We start from the raw sequence: 6000 nt of genomic DNA on the forward strand, positions 1-6000 counted from the left end.
AATATAAATGCTTCTTAATTGAATTATAATAGCACAGCTTCTCACATTCCAGAGTAGCTTCCTAATCGTACGTGGTTCTGCCCAACCTCACGGCTTAGCGGTGGTTCTTTGGCCCGTGCAAGAGCAGCTAAACCCACATGGGGATGTGTCTGTTCCTGATCCAACTCTTAGTGTTTGGAGATCCTGTTTCTCCTCATGCTGTCAAAAGTTGAACTTTTACTGCCTGCTCAGCAATGTAATGCTCACTGTCTTTTAAAATGCTGTAGTTTTCATCACTCAAATTCACATACATTTGCCTTTATTGGACACATTTTTTTTTTTTTTAAATCCGAGACAGATTCTTTTGCTGGAGTGCAATGGCGCCATCTTGGCTCACTGCAACCTCTGCCTCCCAGGTTTAAGCAATTCTCCTGCCTTAGCCTCTGGAGTAGCTGGGATTACAGGCATGTGCTACCATGTCGGGCTAATTTTTTTTTTTTTTTTCAGTAGAGATGGGGTCTTGCCGTGTTGGCCAGGCAAGTCTTGAGCTCCTGGCCTCAAGTGATCCACCCGCCTTGGCCCCCAAAGTGCTGGGATGATAGTCGTGAGCCACCGTGCCCAACCGCACACATATTTTTTCCTAAAACATTATTCCGAAGGTACATTAGTCTGAGCACTCAGAAAATTCTATCAACTACCTGCTTTCTCAGGAACAAACAATTTCAGTTTAGTTATACATACAGTGGTAATTAAAAGCAAAATTTCCCCCTAAAATCAGCATTTCATTCTTCCCTATAACCACCTGTAAAGAGGACATCACATCATTTACTGACACACTGCTTGCACCCTTAATAGATATTCAAAAATTGATTTTGTTAACTAATGGATACAGAACTCAGTGCACTTAGCAATGACGAGCAAACTAGTTTCAAATGGAGGAAAGAACAGAGAAGTTGTTTAATGGTTAGGAAAGCTGCATTTATCTTTTGTCCTTCACTGTCTGTTATTTAGGAATTAGCTTGATAATATGAGACCCTTTCTCCAGTATGTTTACTTGCCAGTCATTGCTTCAATTTTGTGTTGTCTCTGCTGATCAACTTCTAAGTTCAGAGACTTACTTCAAGTTACTTTCCTTTTGACTGTGCAAGGGCACTATAGGTCTTAGATTTCTCACACAGTGTGCCTTTTTAGGTGACTTGTAGCCAGTTTGATGTTGTTACAAATAAAACAGTACAACAAAACCAAAGAACCCTGAAGTCACTGCCCCTCAGGTATGAGTTCAGGACCTCCCAGAAGGGTGGCCATGAGGATTCAGACCTTTGCTAGGGCTGAGAGGAGGGAAGGGAAAGGAGAAAGGTCACACGCATGAGGTTTGCCTTTCTTTCCAGAAATCAACTTTAAGTCTTTGACAGATTACGTTCAGTTGGAGCACACTGGCCTGAGAATGTTTTGGAAGGTGGAACAGAAGTTTGTTTAATAAGCCTTGCAGAAATACATTTTTGGAGATTTTTTTAGAGAAACCTGGAAATTCCAGTTTCTTTCTGTTGCTTTCTACTCCCCTTAAAGTATTTCATGAAATGTAGATCTTTTGAAGGGATTTATTCTTTTACCAGGCATGGCATTTGGAAGTTCCTAGTATGAGCACTGAGGTTTTGGATCTCATATCAAAGGGTTTAAAGTTAATGATTTTAAGTATGGTTGGATTTTATTGCTCCTCTGGTGGGCTAAAAACTGCAGCCACTCTTTGACCTCTGCTCAGTCAATTCAATTCCATCTAATGCTCTGTGACTAATATGGTGGATATTTAATCTACTTTGCTGCTGAAATTACTTTTAGAGTCACTTTTTTTTCCTTGAAAAACTTCCTCCTGAGAGAAATTGCTTATCGTAAGCTCTAAATATGTTGCGTATTACAGAATACATTTTTAAAAGCTTTTCTTCCAGAGACAATTAAACCTTGTCACTTACTTTGCTATCACATTACAAATGAGACAGGAAAAGTTATATTCTTCTTCTTCTTCTTTTTTTTTTTTTGGACAGCTTTGCTCTGTTGCTCTGGCTGGGGTGGAGTGGCATGATCTCGGCTCACAGCCATCTCTGCCTTCCCAGGTTCAAGTGATTATTGTGCCTCATCCTCCCGAGTAGCTGGGATTACAGCTGTGTACCACCACGTCTGGCTAATTTTTTGTATTTTCAGTAGAGATGGAGTTTTGTCATGTTGGCCAGGCTGATCTCCAGCTCCCGGCCTCAAGTGATCCGCCCACCTCGGTCTCCCAAAATGCTGAGATTACAGGCATGAGCCACTGAGACTGGCTGAAAAGTAATATTAATCTAGAAGTAAAAGTAGAATCAAGAGAAGAGTGAACTGAAACTTACCTGATCATGTTATTTATGTAGACATCATAAGTAGCTGTGTCTTAGCCAAATATGTCCTGCAATGTAATTAAATTGGGAGAAAAAAACCATCAATGACTATTAAGGTTGTGAGTCTTAAGTAGATTCTTTCACCCACTCCCTTTTTAAGAACACATGTTGCTTTTAAAGGCTCATTTGGAGATAAACGTCATCTACAGGTTCAACAAGCAGGACAGCGACTGTATTGCGCACTTGGGAAAGAGTGGTCCAAATACTGCCTGACTGGGTATAGAGACATGACATTGCCCTGAAGATCATAGAAATGAAAGTTAATCTTTCTTTTGTCTCTGATTTGTGGTGCGACTCCAGACAAGCCTTTTAAATCTCTGTTCCTTAGGAGAGGATCTCTATGGTACCTCTAGAGCTCCCCTTCTATAGTTAACTTAGATGAAGCCGTGGTCACATCTGTACCTGAGCGCTGATTAAGGTCTTTGCGTAGTCACTTACAGTAACGAGGTTCAGCAGGAGGTGGGCAGAGTCGTATCTTTTCTGGGGCTAATCTTTATTCCTCAGGTACTTAAATATTTGCAGACTCTGCTTTCCACTGTTAATCACATTCAATACAAAGGTCAGATGAAGCCCTCTTCCCAGGGAAATTTGCATTTAGACAGGGATTAGAGCCCTACACTGAGGGGTAGTTGGAGAAACTGGAAAAAGCCCTGGAGCTCCAGAGATGAGTTTCCAATCCTGGTTTTACCACCCATTCATTTGGTGCCTTCTGTTCTCTGACATTCAGTTTCTTTAGCTAATGAGAGGGGTGGATGATAATCTCTGATCTTCCCTCTAACTGTTAAAACTGTGGCCATCTAGAAATAAAGACCTTCCTCATGTAGTGGTGATCAAGACCAGTTGCCTTGTGAAGGCCAGTCCCAGCCCCAAGTTCCCTTCCCAGTGACCATATCTATACATGGTCAAGCATCCCACAGCAGTGGGTGGGGTGTTAAGAAGAAAACTAGATTCAGGCAAGCCACAGGCAATGTTCTATGCCTCAGTTTCTTGAATTAAACAATGAAGATAGTACAGTTGACCTTCCATATCTGTGGGTTCCACATCCCCAGATTCAACCACAGATCGAAAATATCCAAAAAAATAAACAAAAAATCAAAAAAGATACAAATAAAAATCAATACAGTATAACAATGATTTATACAGTGTTTACACCATATAAGGTATCATAAGTAATCTAGAGATGATAAAGTATAACAGGGGATGTGTGTAGGTTACATGTAAATACTATATTATTTTATATAATGGTCTTGAGCATCCGTGGATTGGTATCCTTGGAGGTCTTAGATCCCATCCCCTGTGAATGGTATCATTTCAGCATCGCAGCTCCTTATCTGTGTATACAATTGATCAAGGGTCGACCTATCTTATGACTCATCTGACTCATCTGACATCTGAAGAGGAGTGGAGGAGACTTGGCGTCCAACAGAGTCTAGGTTGGGTTCATGACATGATTCATGAGCCAGAACCACATATTCTTCTCTTTAGACAATCTCTTCAAAAAAATCAACAAAAATGAAGTTTATCTGGGAATCGTCAAATCTTTTTCAAATTTAATGTACCTATGTATGTAAGGTAGTATTCAGTGAATACTCAAGAAATGTACAAATCTCTCATCCATACCTGTGCATGAGCTGTATTCTTCATAGCAACAGAGCTCAGTTCCTCATTGGTAAAAATGAGGTAATAATAGGCTTTATGTCATAGGGTTCTCGTAAAGGTTAAATGACAAGAGACAAGTAAAGTGCTGTAGCTTAAATGCAACTGCAGTAGTTAAATACAACTGCAAGTTAAATACAACTGCAAGTAGGTTACTGTAAGATGTTTAAGATAAAAGTTCTTCCTGTCAGTTTTTCTCTTAATGTAAGTGCCTGTTCGACTTTACCTGCTACTTTTGTTTAATAAAGTTTGTATGTTTCATTTTAAAAAAATCAGTCAAGGGTCAACTATATACACAGGTAAGGAGTTGTGATGCTGAAATAAACCTAGATAGTGTTCAGCTTAGCAAATACTTGGCATATGTTTATTTCCCTCTAACTCTCTATTCTCCACTACCACGTTTCAGACATTATTACTTCTACCATTCTCTTCTAAAAGTGTAAGACGAGTATATATAGAAGATTGAACTGCTGGCCCCAATGTTTCACATCCTTCCTATCCATATCCCACTCCCTAAAACCCATATAACTGCACTTTCTCCAACAGGAAGCATATATTTCACACTTGGTTTTGAGTTTGGTCATGTGACTTAGTTTGGGTTGTTGGCAGATGTGACTCCAACAAGGGCTTGAAGTGAGATTTTGCAGTGGGGCTTGTCTCATGGGTTTCTACCATTGTCATGAGAAAAACATGTCCTGGTTGACTACAGGTTCCAATAGGAGGATGAGAGACACAGGACCTGAGATGCTCCATGAGCAAGAAATAAATAGTCATGATTTTATGCCCTGAGATTTTGAGGGTGTTTGTTCTGCAGCATTATTGTGACAATAGTTGATCAACTGAGCTGCCTAAGCAAGAGGCAGAGAAATAACAAAATTAGTAATCTCAGTGTTCACTAATATATATTAAATGTTTACCATGATTTAGTTTTAAGCTACATTTAACCTTTACAAGAAACCTATGAGATAAAGCCTATTATTACCTCAATTTTACAAATGAGGAACTGAGAGAGAGAGGTTATGTAACTTGTTTGAAGTCACATAGCAAATGAGAAACTAAGGAGAATTGTTTTCTTTTTTTTTTTTTTTTGAAACAGTCTCACTCTGTCACCCAGGCTGGAGTGCAGTGGCGCAATCTCGGTCACTGTAAGCTCCGCCTCCTGGGTTAACATCATTCTCCTGTCTCAGCCTCCTGAGTAGCTGGAACTACAGGCACCCACCACCACGCCTGGCTAATTCTTTTGTATTTTTAGTAGAGACAGGGCTTCACCGTGTTAGCCGGGATGGACTAAGGAGAGATTTTAACCCAGGTAATCTGGCTGGGTTCAAAAATATCTGTTGTCTTATAATATTTTTATCATCATCATCATCATCATCAATAATAACAGTAATAGTAATTACTATTGCCATTTATTGGGTGCCTGAGAATAATGTATTTGTACAGTGTGGTAGGCAGTTTCTAAGAGGGCTTACGGTGATCCCCACCCACTGGTATCCATACTCTTGTATAATCTCCCTTTGAATGTGGGCTAGACTTAGTGATTTGTCTCTAACAACTAGAATATGGCAAAAGTGATAGAATGTCACTTACGAGATTGAGTTACAATCTCATAATTTCTGTCTTCTCTCTGGCTCTTTTTGGCTTTTTTGCTCTGATGAATCTAACGGGCATGGTGTGAGATGCTCTGTGCACGGGCCGATGTGGCAAGGAACTGAGTGAGCGCTCCAGGCATTAGCTCATGAGGAACTAAGGCTTGTCTCTCACAGACTGAGTGGAACTGAATTCTTCCCACAACTGTGGGAATGAGCTAGGAAACAGGGCTTTCCTAAGAGAGCCTTCCGATGACGGTAGCTTCAGCCCATATTTTGATTGCAGCCTTATGAAATCCCCAGAGCCAGAGGACTAAGCTTAACCATACCTGGAGTCCTGACTCACTGAAAAG

Source organism: Macaca mulatta, chromosome 7, assembly GCF_049350105.2.
Source record: "Macaca mulatta isolate MMU2019108-1 chromosome 7, T2T-MMU8v2.0, whole genome shotgun sequence".
In the NCBI taxonomy this organism is placed as follows: Eukaryota; Metazoa; Chordata; class Mammalia; order Primates; family Cercopithecidae; genus Macaca; species Macaca mulatta.